Below are 15,179 nucleotides of genomic sequence, written 5' to 3' on the forward strand. Positions count from 1 at the left end.
CAGCCAGTCCCCGAGCGGCAAATCCCTGCCCCCCACCTCCCAGTTCCTAAACTAGATGGGACGTCCCATGGTATGGAATACACTGTTGGCCAGTTTGGGTCAGGTGCCCTGGCTGGGCATGAGAAGCTGAAAAATCCTTGACTATACTCTAAACACTACTGAGCAACAACTGAAAACATCAGTGTTATCAACATTCTTCACATACTGAACTCAAAACATAGCACTGTACCAGCTACAAGGAAGACAGTTAACTCTATCCCAGCTGAAACCAGGACACCCTGGATTGAATATATTTGGGCAGCATTTTAGAATATTCTGATCATATATGAAAAGACACAAAACAAATGTTTCTCATAATGCTCACCTGGAGAGGACCCTATTCAATTTAATTTTTTCATATAGGAGGACTGTATCTAAATACTAAGCAACCAAAGCTCAAATTCTCAAAGATGAACTAAGCCCCATAATGGTTTTCACACTGCTAAAACATAGCAAACGCTTACAACTCAACAAGTGACAGGCCTGAAATGGATCTCTACATCTGCCAAAACTTTGGCAAGTTTTAATCTGTTCTCATCTTTTCTTTTTCATAAAACAAACTTCTATGATAAGAAAGTCACAAAAAATAGCTACAGAAAGCAAATCTCCAAACAACCATAGGAAACCAGACATACTTCAAAAGACTGGCATGGCAATTTAGCTGTTGGAATTCCTTTAACTTCCAAGAGCGGAAGTGTACAAGAAAAATTCTGCATGCTGCTGTCATAGAATCATAGAATCATTTATGTTGGAAAAGACCTTCAACATCATCGAGTCCAACTATCATCCATGCCCACTAAACCATGTTATGGAGTACCCCGTCTACATGCTTTTTGAATACCTCCAGGGATGGTGACTCAACCACTTCCCTGGGCAGCCTATTCCAATGTGTGACAACCCTCTCAGTAAAGAAATTTTTCCTAATATCTAACGTAAATCTCTCTTGCCGAAACCTGAGGCCATTTCCTCTTGTCCTATCTCCAGCCACCTGACAGAAGAGACCAGCACCCACCTCACTACAACCCCCTTCAGGTAGTTGTAGAGAGTGATAAGGTCTCCCCTCAGCCTCCTCTTCTCCAAACTAAACAGTCCCAGCTCCCTCAGCCGCTCCTCATAAGACTTGTGCTCCAGACCCTTCACCAACTTGGTTGCCCTTCTCTGGACACGCTCCAGCACCTCAATGTCTTTCTTGTAGTGAGGGGCCCAAAACTGAACACAGTACTCGAGGTGCGGCCTCACCAGTGCTGAGTACAGGGGAACAATCACCTCCCTGCTCCTGCTGGCCACAATATTTCTGATAGAGGCCAGCATGCCGTTGGCCTTCTTGGCCACCTGGGCACACTGCTGGCTCATATTCAGCCGGCTGTCAACCAGCACGCCCAGGTCTTTCTCTGCCGGGCAGCTTTCCAGCCACTCTTCCCCAAGCCTGTAGCGCTGCATGGGGTTGCTGTGACCAAAGTGCAGGACCTGGCACTTGGCCTTATTGAACTTCATATGATTGGCCTCAGCCCATCGATCCAGCCTGTCCAGATCCCTCTGTAGAGCCTCCCTACCCTCAAGCAGATCGACCCTGCAAACTTGCTGAGGGTGCACTTCAGTAGTTGAAAAATAGTTGAACTGGTATTGCAAAAATGCTACAAATTTATTCAGAATTCAAGCTATTTCTGTGCTACATATAATAAATACTGTGGAAGCTTTAAGTTGCTCTTGTTTTATTTCACTTTATTTTCTGCTTTCAGTAACAAGCCTGATCCAAATCACAAAGGATGACTGAATGGAGATTCTTAAAGGACTGTTGCTATGAGATACTCAGCCAAACTCTCCCAGCACTGGAGAAGTGGATTGTTGGGATAAACACAAAGAAACTGATGTTATAATTTGAAGTTTCAAATACATAAAAAAGGCAAGTTGTCTAACTACATTGTCTGTCAGTGTACTACAGTGCAACATGGCACACAAGGATATGACGACTCATATTTAAAACATTTTAAAATAAAAATTGAACCCTATGTCCAAGGTGATTTGATTTCCTCCTATCAACTATTCAATTTACATCTTACACTCTCCCAAGATGCTTAGTATAGCTAAGGTTGTTTCATACACTGTTTTCAAATGCTAGCAGGTTTTCTTTTTTTCTAGTGCTTGCTTAAAAATTCCCAAGAAAGTAGATCAAGGCAATCTGCAAAGAAAGATAGTCAAGAATAATTTCTTTTTTTTTTTTTTTTTTTTTAAATCTTAGATAGCATTGACAATCAATTTTTTGCCCTTCAGGAAAAAGACAGTTGCCTTAGTAACAGAAGGCAAATGACAAACTAACCAATAAATATGTTTTAATGAACTATTTATTTTTTTTAAAAAGGGTTTTTTTAATCTGTACTTATGTTCCTACAGAATATAAAACCACTAAATGCATGCTGAGTGGTTATGCATATGGCAGAAAGAATCTTTCCTAGACAGAAGCTCCTGAACTCTGAACTCTAATCTTAAGCCAAGTTTCATGAAAGTCTAAGATAGTACTGCTGAAAAGTTTCTCTCGTTTACAAGTGTGGGTCTGAATACACCATGAATTTAAGATTTCTGTCCTCACTTGTAACCTTGACTATCAGTCTTAAATTAAGAATCCTGTTGCCAACAATTTATCCATATTTTACAATGGCATCCAAATTTCAGAAACACTTATATGATATTTTTTACATATCACTTTAAATATTTCTATGCATTCCCACAGAAATGGAAATAGTAACATGAAATTCATGCAGACACATCCAAATATCACAGAAGAACCCATAAAATAGACTCCTTTACATTACAACATTTGAATTGTGGTAAAGGTACCAGTTTTCCACAGCTTCCTACACTACTAACATCTTCTTCTAAAGGACTAACGTTAACAAAGCTGACAAAACTCCAAGAAAAAAACAAACATATTTTATAAATCCAGGTGCATTTTTGTTTGTTTTCTATTTCAGCATTTTCTTTTTTCTGTCAAAGGAGACAATGGCTTAGTACTTTTAGAAATGCCTGAGGAGAAATCATTGGTTGTTTAACATTACAGAAGAAACTGATCTGCATTTTACCCCTATGTGAACATGTGTAGAGAGGTAAATCATGGAGGGATTTAGAGAGATTAAAATAAAGGCTTAGAACTGTGATTCTTATATTAAATAGACAAAAATATTAGTACAAACTAGTAAGCTAGAAAAAAAACATACCAAAAAAAAGCCAGCCCATGAAGGAAGCATGGACCATACAAAAGATTCCTCCATGCACCCATTAGAACTCTCTTTCCTTTCCTTCCACAGTAACACTATAAAATATCTAAAACTGACCAAAGTCTGGTTTTCTGTAACTCATTACATTACCTAGAGCTGGAAAAAGAACCATGTCCTGGTTAGAAGGAGGTATGTAGCATATGGGATAGTTAAGCACAAACGATTTCAAATACATAAACATGGGTGATACTTTTGCTCTACAGATGATTTACATAAGACTGCTATGTAAAGGTAAGAATTCTCAAAACATCTTCTGATGTGGATGAACACAAAACAGGGATTGAGGGTACACAGAAGTGGTCATTCAGGACTCTTCATGGAAGAAAAATAACAGTTAGCCGGGTTGGTGTTTTTGTGTTTTTTGTAGGTTTGGATTTTTTGCAGAAGCTACATAACTCCTAAGAATCCCAACATCCCTTCCTTTACATGCTTTTGTGCATAAAGCTTTTTCCCAAGTCACTCACTTCTGACAACCCCATCATGCCAATAATCCATATCCGCTGTGATGGATTGACCCTGGCTGGATGCCAGGTGCCCACCAAAGCCCATCTATCACTCCCCATCCTCAGCTGGACAGGGGAGAGAAAATATAACAAAGAGCTTGTGGGTCGAGATAAGGACAGGAGAGATCACTCACCAATTACCATCACGGGCAAAACAGACTCAGCTTGGGGAAAATTAACTCATTTTATTACAAATCAACCAGAGTAGGGTAATGAGAAATAAAACCAAATCTCAGAACACCTTCCCTCCACCCCTCCCTTCTTCCCAGGCACAACTTCACTCCCGGATTCTCTACCAAGCCCCCACAGCGGCACCGGGGTTTGGGGATGGGGCTTACGGTCAATTCATCACACGTTATTTTATGCCGCTTCCTCCTCCTCAGGGGGAGGACTCATCACACTCCTCCCCTGCTCCAACGTGGGGTCCCATCCACGGGAGACAGTCCTCCACGAACTTCTCCAACATGGGCCATTCCCACGGGCTGCAGTTCTTCATGAACTGCTCCAGCATGGGTCCTTTCCAGGGTGTGCAGTCCTTCAGGAGCACACTGCCCCAGCGTGGGTCCCCCACGGGGTCACAAGTCCTGCCAGAAAACCTGCTCCGTGCACTCCTCTCTCCACAGATCCGCAGGTCCTGCCAGGAGCCCGCTCCAGCGCAGGGTTCCCACGGGGTCACAGCCTCCTTCGGGAACCCACCTGCTCCGGCATGGGGTCCTCCACGGGCTGCAGGTGGAGATCTGCTCCACCGTGGACCTCCCTGGACTGCAGGGGGACAGCCTGCCTCACCATGGTCTTCCCCACGGGCTGCAGGGGAATCTCTGCTCTGGTGCCTGGCGCATCTCCTCCCCCTCCTTCTTCACTGACCTAGATGTCTGCAGGGTTGTTTCTCTTACATGTTCTCACTCCTCTGTCTGGCTGCTGTTTCTGTCTGTCCCAACTTTTTTTTTCCCTTCTTAAAAATGTTATCACAGAGGCGTTACAACTATTGCTGATTGGCTTGGCCTTGGCCAGCAGCGGGTCCGTCTTAGAGCCGTCTGGTATGGGCTCTCTCAAACACAAGGGAAGCTTCCAGCAGCTTCTTACCGAAGCCACCCCTGTAACCCCCAGCCCCCCCGCCACCAAAACCTTGCCACACAAAGCCAATATACCCACTAATAAGATATCAAGAACAGTATAATAAGAAATGTATGTTGGTTTGGTAGGGCATTTCTTTCCCTACCAGCACATATTTTTCAATATACAATATAGAGTACAATATACTTGACTGCCAGTATTTTGGTCCAGACTACTTATTTATAACTTTCAGAATTACTATACTATTCCTTGGATGCTTGACTGTGCCAAACTACAGTAAAAGCGATCTTAACTAAGCAGCAGCATTATTAATGTATGACGTTTCAACTTGTTTAATTTTTTTTAATCAGCTTGATGTACAGTGCATTCTTACGGTTCAGTAAATTCTTACCTGAATAATCTATTTATGGGCAACAAAAATTTGTCTGCCTGTCTGTCTAAGGGCTGTTTGTAAGGCTGTAGGGCTTTCTTCATCTGTCAGTGTAGAAAATATGTATCTAATTAGAGTGAGAACATCACATATTTAGGGGAAGATATTTTAGCCTAGTCTCATACAGAAAGAAGGCTTAAAAAAACCCCAAACACCTCACTTCCCTCTTCCTCCCAATCACTTCTTAATCTATAGGCCACTTTTTCTTTTTTTTTTTTTTTTTTTTGAGATGGCCTTCTCAAAAATTTTGACAGTTATTTAAATTTTGCAGAAAATAGGATAGGCTGACAGATTACTAAAACCCTTTTTAAGAGACAAAAGGATACAAGAAAATCTACCTAAGAGAGCCCACAAGAAAAGCGTCTGTACGAGGGTGCTCATAATTAAGTACCTGCCAATTCTGCAAGACAAACCCTTACGAGACTTCTAGTATTAGTGTTTGCAGGATTATTTGCAAGTATTCTTGCCTTCATTACAAGAATGCAGTAACATAAGAGCTGAGTATATTAAAAAAGATAGATAGATGTGTTTTGATATGTAGCTTGACTTATGGTTATAAAAATATAAATTTAGTGGTAAATACAGCCTGGAAGAAGGACTGATGTTTACACTGGTAATACTCCAGGAGCAAGTTTTTGAGGCTTAGGATTTAGATTTCAATAAAATTCTTTTTTTATTGCTCTCCTCTGGGAAATTAAATATGCTTTCATGCTTTAGAAGCTTCAGTAACAATCAGCTAATGCAAACACCTAAAGTTGGATCAACTGACTATCACTGAAGCTCCAGAGCCTACCTACAACCTGTTACATCTTCACTGACAGCCTTGGGGAGACACCAAAAAGGCATGAATTTCTCTGAAGGTCAGGCAGTCTGTCTACACAGTACGGGGACTGTAAGTGACTACCCAAATTACCTTACCTCCTGTGCCATTCAATGGCTCACAAAGTTAAAACTAGACGTGGCAATAAAATTGCCCAGTGACCACGGTTACCACTTACTTATGACAATTTCATTTTGCAAATATAAACCTTATACAGATTGTAGATACTAAGGTGCATCAATCACTTCTCATACATCAGACCTGAAGGATAGCTCTACTTGAAAGAAACCCTACTCTTTTCCCCTGAATAAAAATAATAGGGGGAAAAAACCAAACCTCAAAGTGAAACAAAAGGGTTGTTCTATTCCAACCCCCCAAAATCCAGTGATTCCTTTGCAGAAAGCTCTCTAATCTTTGTGCTGAAATTTAATCATGTGTAAGACCAGACTTGTCAGAAATCTATTGAACAAAGTTGAAAGAAAGAACCTGCCTCCATAATCCAAGCTGCATTAAGTCTGTGCGGAGTCCCAAAGGGGATAATTAGGTTTGCAAGTCTAATCATCCACTGTAATAGAACAGCCTTTGTTCTCACCAAGCAGGCCTTGTTTCAGTTCACCATCTGAGAAACGGGAATATCTGATGTCAATAATCAATTGACCTAAAGAAAACATTTTGCACTTCAAGAACTTCAGAGGGTTTGAAAACAAAGAGTTCTCCCCTCCCCCTGCACCAAATACAGATATTTGTGAAGAATATTTAAGACTGGCTCTTTGAATCCTAATGATTCAAATGCATCACACAAACAATTACAGATATAAAGTATAGATCACATAGCCTTTCCTTATGTAATATGTAAACAGAATTTAATATGGCTAGAGCTGTTGTAAAATTTAATTTAAACTGTGTGTAAATTTTAGTCTACAGTTCTCAGGTGTCAAAAATTGAACAAGTATATACACGTTTATGCTACCACTCTTGATACCTCACAGTCTGACTAAGTTTAGTTGGAATGCCAGTAAAAAACCAGGAAAACATTTTAATTAAACGCAAGATTTCTCTCTTGGCGCAGACTCCCATACTTCTGCAGCAGAACATCTGCTGGACAGAAGCACGTGCATATGTGCTTTGCTTGATGCAAATCATTTGCTACACAAATTATCTATACATAAGCATTAAGTCCAACATGTCCCATGCATTTCATTTTGCAAATATGCACAACAGATCTCACAAATTCAGAAAGCATAGAGTTCTTGTGCTCAGTCTAAAGATGTGAACTCAATTCCTGAATGTCTATCTGCTTAGCTGGAAATACTGCTTACTATACAAATACCTGAAAACTCCAGACACTCCTTGAACAACAGGTCTGGAAGGAAAAGATCAGCTGCTTGTGGAATTCATTCACAGTATTGATGGGGACAAGAATTTTTAAAATACTACATGGTGTGGGCATTTTTTTAATCTTTAATTTACTCAAGTCTTAACAGTTGTTATAACAGTTCCCTAAATGAACCAAATTTTTCCTAATGAATCTGGTCCACAAAATCTATAGCAAAAAGCCTGAGATGGAAGTACATGTTGCTCAAAGTTGTTTTATTTCAATGGCTTCTCTATTTCTTTAAGCAAGTTGTTCACTGCTGTAAGAAACATACCATATATTGATTTTACAGAAATTCTTTGAAAGCAATGTATTCTTAAAAGTACAATTTCCCCCACCTTTTTATAAATGAGAATACGTATATCCATCTAAAAAAATGCTTTCTCTCATTAAATGAAAATTTAAAAACAAATAAAAAGAATGTTTGTAATGCATTACACCACTTCTAAATTTCTGCACTTGTACTACAACAATGGATTTTATACTAAACACTCCAAAAGAGTGGAACCCACATATAATGTGCAGAAGAGGCCTTCAATAAAGAGCAGGAAAGTAATGACCTGAAGTTTTTTGGGTGGGTTTTTCCCTTCTGAATTCTTAGTAGTACCTTTTCTCCCAACACATTGGTTTCATCACAGCTACTATTCATCAATGGCAGACATTAGATAACACACTATCAGGAGTCACTAGTAGATATTTTTAGCCAGTTGAGGTTTCATGTCGTGAAAGAAACTTCTTGAAATGGTATTGTGGTGACAGACATTATTATAGAAAAGTCCCTTTTTAGTGTTAAGATACAAGAGAATTAGTACTTCTTTTTATTTATTCATAGAACAGTGAAAGTCAGCACCCTCCCTACCAATAACAAAACACATTGAGACAGATCTTCCTCCGTGTTTGAAGTCTCTGCATTCTAGACCTTTTTCTCCTCGGAAACATAATCTTTAACCAGATTGATTTTCTTGCAGCAAGGGGTGTATTTCACAAAACAGAAATTCAGACCTCAATCTAAAAGCATCACAATAGTAAGATGAATTTGGAAAGAGAATGTAGTTCACACTGCAAATTCTACATTGGATGCTGAATTCTGCATCATTCAGGTGTCTGGCTCTGCTACTTTTTTAATTGCATCACCTTGCTCAATTTGGGTAGAAGCTTTTATTTTCTTAGCCAATTCAGAAAATCTTTATATCTCAATAAACAGAAGACATTTTCATTGAATAGAAAGGTAAACTGAGAAACACATTTTAGTGCCTATCACTAGCGATTATAGAAGCCATTATCTGCTTTTTTCACTAAGATGTCTTTTGCCTACTTATGCTTTTTTAGACTGTTAATAACACTGAAAGTTGATTGTGGCAAATAACTGCTACTGTACATTATCAAACCAAACCCAAAGTAATCCATGAAAATGTTTAGAAATTCCCTGCTGCTTCGGAACAACTTGACATACTCTGTAACTCATTATTTCTCAGTCTAAGAAATAATTATGTACCCAGTAGATCTTACCCTACTTTCAGCTACCCCAAACCCACAAGTCTGACAGCACTTCCCAGTTCTTTAGTGAATGTGCACAGCTGGCTGACTTTATGTGCCAGAGTATTTGCTCTGTAACCTGGTTCCCCTGAGGTAGAAGATTGCACACACAGGCCAGAATGAGTCATGACGGGTCCATAAACTTGACAAGAAGGGACCAAAAACACCAGTGAACATTACACAATACAACACACCTTCCCTCCACTTTAAATAGGACAGTACTGTAGTGAAGTGCAGGCTCAGAAAAGCCCTAAAAAAAACCATATCTGAAATAATACATAAATTGTGTAGTTACTAAAACAGATTCTTTTGCTGTAACATATTGCCTCGTCAGTGTCATTCCGTTTTCCCAGTGTCAGTCACACAGTTACTAAGCAAAATTACTTTAAACTTCATTCACAACTGATACACTAAGGTCAGGTTGCTTGACTGAAGAATTCCAAAAAGTAGCCACACTGCAGATAGCAAACCAGACCTTTGTTTCTCACATTAGAACATTTCCAAAACAACACAACAGTAACCAACATGTTCTTATAAATCAGTTTCAACACATGGATAGCCATCAACTCCCTTCTTCCACTGACTTTCTCAATGGCAAAGGTAGGCACAAAGTATACACACATGCACACGACTTTCAACAAATCAGGCTTGCATATCAGCTTGCATATCATCTGTTTTTTAATTATTAGGAGCATGAACTCTACAATGTGTTCATGCAACATGGAATTTACAGTTTTAAGTACTAAAATCCATTCTGAAACTGGGATTAGGTCAAAATAGGCAGTATCTCCTAGCCAGTAATAGACTCCCTTATAAATTACACATATCAGCACATCTATCTTACTAATTCAGAAACAATGAAAACACTTCTCAAAACTTCCAGTGATAACAGTCAAGTCCTCAAATTCCACTGCATTTACACAGAGAAAAGTTAATTACTCCTACCTCAATAGCCTGAAAAGGATTACATCTGCCAAGAAGGACATTCCTCTCTACAATCAGAACACATATTTTAAAAAGCAAGTAATCAGCACAGGAGTATTTTTTTCAGTACAATATTTCTTCCATCACCACTTCAAAAGTCAACTGCCACCTCCTCCCCATTTTACTAAACTCATAATCAAAAGGAAAATTTTGTCAGAATATACCAGAGAGCCCACACTGTAGAAACACGAAACAAGCTAACACATCTACCATCAAAATAATTGGCATAAGAAAAATAAACATTTTCAGATCCTTCATTGTAGAGCTGAATATACTTCATTTGGCCTACCACATGCCCTCAGGTGAAAATAAACAGCTACTACACTACACAGTTCTTTAAGGGGGCAGGGGGGAATTGCACTTGCCAGGGGACATATCAGAAAAAGTTACTCTTGACTCTGGAGTTTCTCTCTCAGATACTTTTCAAAAATGAGCCTAGAAACTAAAAATTGTTATTTGGATACCAAAACCACTGACTCAATAGAAAGGTCAGTGAAGCTTCAAGACCAGTTTCATAAAATTGTAAAGCAACTGTGACTGTACCCTACTCTAGCTAGTAAATGAATATTATTAGTATTTCCTTACCTACCGCATCCCTTCAGGCAGGTCCTCATTTCCTGGGTAGGTGATGCTGATTCAACGACTTCCTCAACTTCAGCAAGCTTATTGCCCATTACCCTCTGGGTCCACAGGCAGTTCTTCTTGGATCTTCTTTGGTCTGGCTGGCTGGGTCTCCCTCTCTGCATGTCAAGCTCCAGTGGCACCATTCCTACCATGGCCTGCAGCCTCTTGAAGCTCCCATTTCTTGAGAGTGCCCGCTCAGCAGCTCCCTCAGCAGACAATCTCTCCTCTCCTCCAGGAGGTTCCTTGTCAACAGTCACTTCAAAAGAACACAGTCTAATACAGGGCAAAAAGAAAAAGTAAACAAAGCCTAAATATTTCTGTCACAATCTTAAAGTACTTTTTCTTATAGCTTTGAAAAAGCAAAATTGTTCTGTTGCTTACAACATCTTACAAAAATTTTGTTGGGAAGAACACAAAAGAAATAGGAAAACACAAAGGAAAAGCAAGGAATGAGCTTCACCCCCCAGTAAAAGTAAAGAAAAAAAAAAATGTCCAATAATATTTCTTCAGAACATATAAAAAAAAATTTCATCCAGCTCAAACATTTAAGGTTGCTCAAGTGGTAAGGCTTTGTAGCATATCACTTATTCCTTCTCAGATTCATAGAAGCTCAGAACATTACTGAACATATAAGTCCCATGTAAGAGTGAATCCTCTAACATGTATGAGCTCACCCCAGCCACTCCCTGTCTGATAGAAGGGGGGAGCTATTAAACAAAAATATTTTGTTTTTTCTTTTCTCAGTGCACACATTCTGCATCATCTGTTTGACCCCACATCTATCCCTTCCCTTCAGAAAAAAATACAGTGTAGCACATAAAAGGTCACTGTCTAGAATACTGTCATTCACTGCAGCAGGTCCTAAACTGATGTCATTTGCATTTTTCCACAGATGGAGTAATGCAAGTGTGAACAATGTCTTTAGATTCACTCTTCATGGAAAATGTGGCAAGGCTGATGAAAATTAAACCTCTGAAGCCAACCTGAAGACTGCTCACCAGTAAAACTTGCGAGCTTAGAGCAGCTTTGTTAGCCTGAGGACACCGCTGAAGCGCATACATTCATGTAGCCCCAGGTTATTTCCAATTCACATACATACCACTGCAAGTGATCCCTAGTAATAATATAAACTACAACTAATATTGTCCATTTCATCTACTGCCTTTTTAAATTTAGTGAAAATCTAATCTTACTTGAGAAGCATTATTATAATTAATTCAATATTTCGTGTTCTTGAGCCTACATGAAAAAGAACCCTTTTTTGGCACTTGTATATAACAAAGCTTTTGATCTATTTATTTTTCTAATACATAATAATTGCCCTCCCTCCACTCAAAAAAAACCCAAAAGAAAAGATGTAATGAAGCATTCCTTTCTTTCCATAAAATAAATGCTAGGGCTGAGCCACTATATGCGTTTCACCTGTTAAACATGAAGAAGGTATATACAGAGCAGTTAATATCTGTGACATGTAACTCAGGGGATAAAAAAAAAAAAGCAGGGTTTTATCAGAAGTTAGCAATGAACCAAAATTTACAACAGATTCTCTAAAAAGGGATAGGCCTCACTTTCCTAGCATAAAAAATAAATATACTGGGAGTTACACGGCATTGAAATATTTAATGCTGTTGAATTGAAATGAGAAAGATACTGCTCTAAAGTATTTCATCTTCTATAATAATTTTTCTTTTTACTCTATTTTAAAACGAAAGAGCTACTTCAATATTTTAAAAAGCAGAAAATATTTTAAATAAAAAACAAAGAGTCTGTGTTTCAATAACTTCTTTAAAAAGAGGTTAAAGAGTACCAAATATTCTTTTTAAGGAGTAATTAAAAAAAAAAAGGGAGTTGCCATGGATATAAAACAAAAATATATTCCTCCCTGCCCCCTCCAGCTTAAACACAAGTATTTTAGACTACCTTTGAAAGCTTTCAAAATAAAAAACCCAGACATGATGTGTATTAACAATGTAATTACTCTGTAAATGTTCACCAAGAGGCAAAAGTCCAAATGTCTTGCACCACTCAGTAGTTACTTAAATTAACATCCCCAGTGAAGTGGATAGGCTACTTTTATGAACAGCCATGAACCCTTTTTCTCCGCTAGTGGATGAACTGAATTCCAAGGTGGTCAGTTTTGGCCAAACTACATTCCTTAAATTGCCAGCTGTAACACTAACTAAAATAAGAAACAACCTGATATCCTTTAGAAGAAAGGAGGAAGCAGAAAGGAGTAGAAAACAGAGGCTGTAGGGAGTTACAAAAACCTATTTGAATATTGAAGCTATTGATTTATTTTTTGCTGTCACCCCTCAATCTATGGTTTTAACAGTTTACCCTGCTTCAAATTGAACTGACAGCACAGCACTGAAAATGAGTCATTGAAAGTGGTAAAACTTTGACCTTATAAATCTCAAATGAGGACGACAGGCTACATGCTTGGTAGAATCAACTATGGAAATTTTGGTATGGGCAGAAATCTAATTACGAAATTATTGTCCGGACAGAGCATCTCAATGTGTAAAAGCTTGTTTAAACTTCAAGGAATTTATCAGAATCGTGGCTAATCCATGTGTTCTTGTAGCTGAAGATAGGATAGAGCCCTGCCCACAACAAGGAGCACAGATGCCTCTGTAAGTCATTCAAACTTCATCCTACATTAAATCCATCCACAAACATTAATTCAGTAGAGGCAGACTTGAAGTCCAGTACAGAGCTGCCAAATAGCCTTATGCTATCTAATATGCTGTGCAATAGGGATTGCACCTACTGAACCCTCTGAGCATGGCTTAGACTTTTGTACAAATCCATACACTTTGGGTATCTTGGAGCTTATACAAAAAGTTTGTTTAAATATTTTTAAAACTGAAAAGTCAAACACCAGTTAGAAAAAAACCATAGAAATTAAGGTGGCCCCATTCACCTGAATTTAGTGAACCTGCATGCATGGAAGTAAGTAGTGCCTGCATTTGTGTGTCTGAGTTGGATTTCCTTTAGGCTAGTAAAATGTAAAAATCACCTTGAGAAAACATCTCTTTCATGTACTCAATCACACTGTTAGAGCCAAGGAGGACAAACAGCTGAAGCTCATTTCTTCAGGAAACCAACCTACAATTGGTTGGTGGCCGTGCAATTAGGCACTTGGGAGTTAAACACTTACACTCTTCATTGTTAAGCACTTTATTTTGTAATCTTAAAAAGGAATTAATAAACTTTGCATTGCTTTTCCCCTTAGGAAGGGAGCAAACCCCATCAGTTTCTTGACAGTTTCACCATTACGTGACATCCACAGGGATTAGCAACCAAGCCGGCGCAGGTAAAGCTGCAGCACAGGCACCTAGCCTTACACTAACCAACACGAGCTGCAGGTTGCCACTGGTGTGGGATCGATTTTAAAAAAGGAGGTAACAGACACTCATAACAGCAGAGTATGGTCACGCCAAGGAACGTAAAACTGTGGGAACAGCAATTCTCACCTGTTTTCCAGGTAAGCTTCATAGCAGCCATCTCCCCATAGCACTAGTTACCCAGAGGGGTAAGCCACAGTCAATTCTGCAGCTACTGAGGGAGAGAAACTGTGCAGGATTCATGAGGCAGCGAAAACAAAGGCAAACAAAACACATGAGCGTGAGGACACCGCACTGGATGACCAGCCTGCCAACAGCCCTCGAGAAACCAAAGCATTCACCGCCCCTGCAGCAAGAACCACCACCAGCTGCTTCCTCACTGTCCCTCAGAGTTTCCAGAACATTCTGGGCTGCTAGGCAGACTCTGTCTCAGAGCTACGCACTGCGCACAGCGCCCCAGCATTCAGCCAATCCCGTTCGGGTTGGGGGGGCACAGGATTTTTGATTGGTGCGTTCAGACCCCTCCTTTTTCATGCCTCACAACGGCTGCCCCACCCCCGCCCCCCTGCAGCGCCCCGGGCCTCTGGCAGCAGGGGGGGTTCCCGCCTTCACAGCAACGGCCGCTGCCATTACTGCTCGCTCGTGAGGGGAGAGGCAGCGGGGAGCGCTGCCGAATGAATGCGCCCCAGCTGCTCCCTCTCCGCTCCTCCACATCCCCGAAGGTGAGACAGAGGAAGGGAGGAAGGAAGGAAGAGGCTGTAGGCATTCTGGGGGGGATGGAGGGACGTAAGCCCCCGTGGCAATGCCGTTCTGCAGGAAAAGCAAGGTATGGAGAAGGGACAGCCTTTGTTACTCAGCCGTTTTCCTTTCGTGTCAGCCTGTCATCCTGTTGTGCGGGAACACAGTGCTAGAGAAATGGGCACATGCCCAGCTGCCACGGATCGCTTCTGCTTTTTCTCCTCCGGCCTTTCTTTGGCGTTTTTGGGGCAAATTTTATATTTAGGAAAATGCATACAAATGTTAAGATTCCAATAGCATCTCCTAAAAAAGAAAGGAGAAAATATCCAGTCTACGTATAAGAAAGGTAGTACTTTCAAAGGAAAAGATTGCCTTTTGTCCCTCAACAGAGGCAAAAGCAAGAGCCCGCTTTAGGAGCTGCTTGATAAACCTTTTGT

At 40.0% G+C, this 15,179-nt stretch overlaps 1 long non-coding RNA gene across 1 annotated transcript in view; it reads right to left on the bottom strand.

The window, feature by feature from the left end:
• The window catches only part of LOC138687240 (uncharacterized), a 328,639-nt gene extending 314,424 nt beyond the window's left edge, over positions 1-14,215 (bottom strand). Inside the window, exons 1-3 of the long non-coding RNA XR_011326476.1 lie at positions 14,134-14,215; positions 10,619-10,930; positions 9,995-10,041 (exon numbers count right to left, since the gene is read on the bottom strand). This is a non-coding gene — a long non-coding RNA (uncharacterized lncRNA). The remainder of the gene's footprint in view (positions 1-9,994; positions 10,042-10,618; positions 10,931-14,133) is intronic.
• Positions 14,216-15,179: the final 964 nt, after the last annotated feature.

Source organism: Haliaeetus albicilla, chromosome 10 (genome assembly GCF_947461875.1).
Source record: "Haliaeetus albicilla chromosome 10, bHalAlb1.1, whole genome shotgun sequence".
Classification (NCBI taxonomy): Eukaryota; Metazoa; Chordata; class Aves; order Accipitriformes; family Accipitridae; genus Haliaeetus; species Haliaeetus albicilla.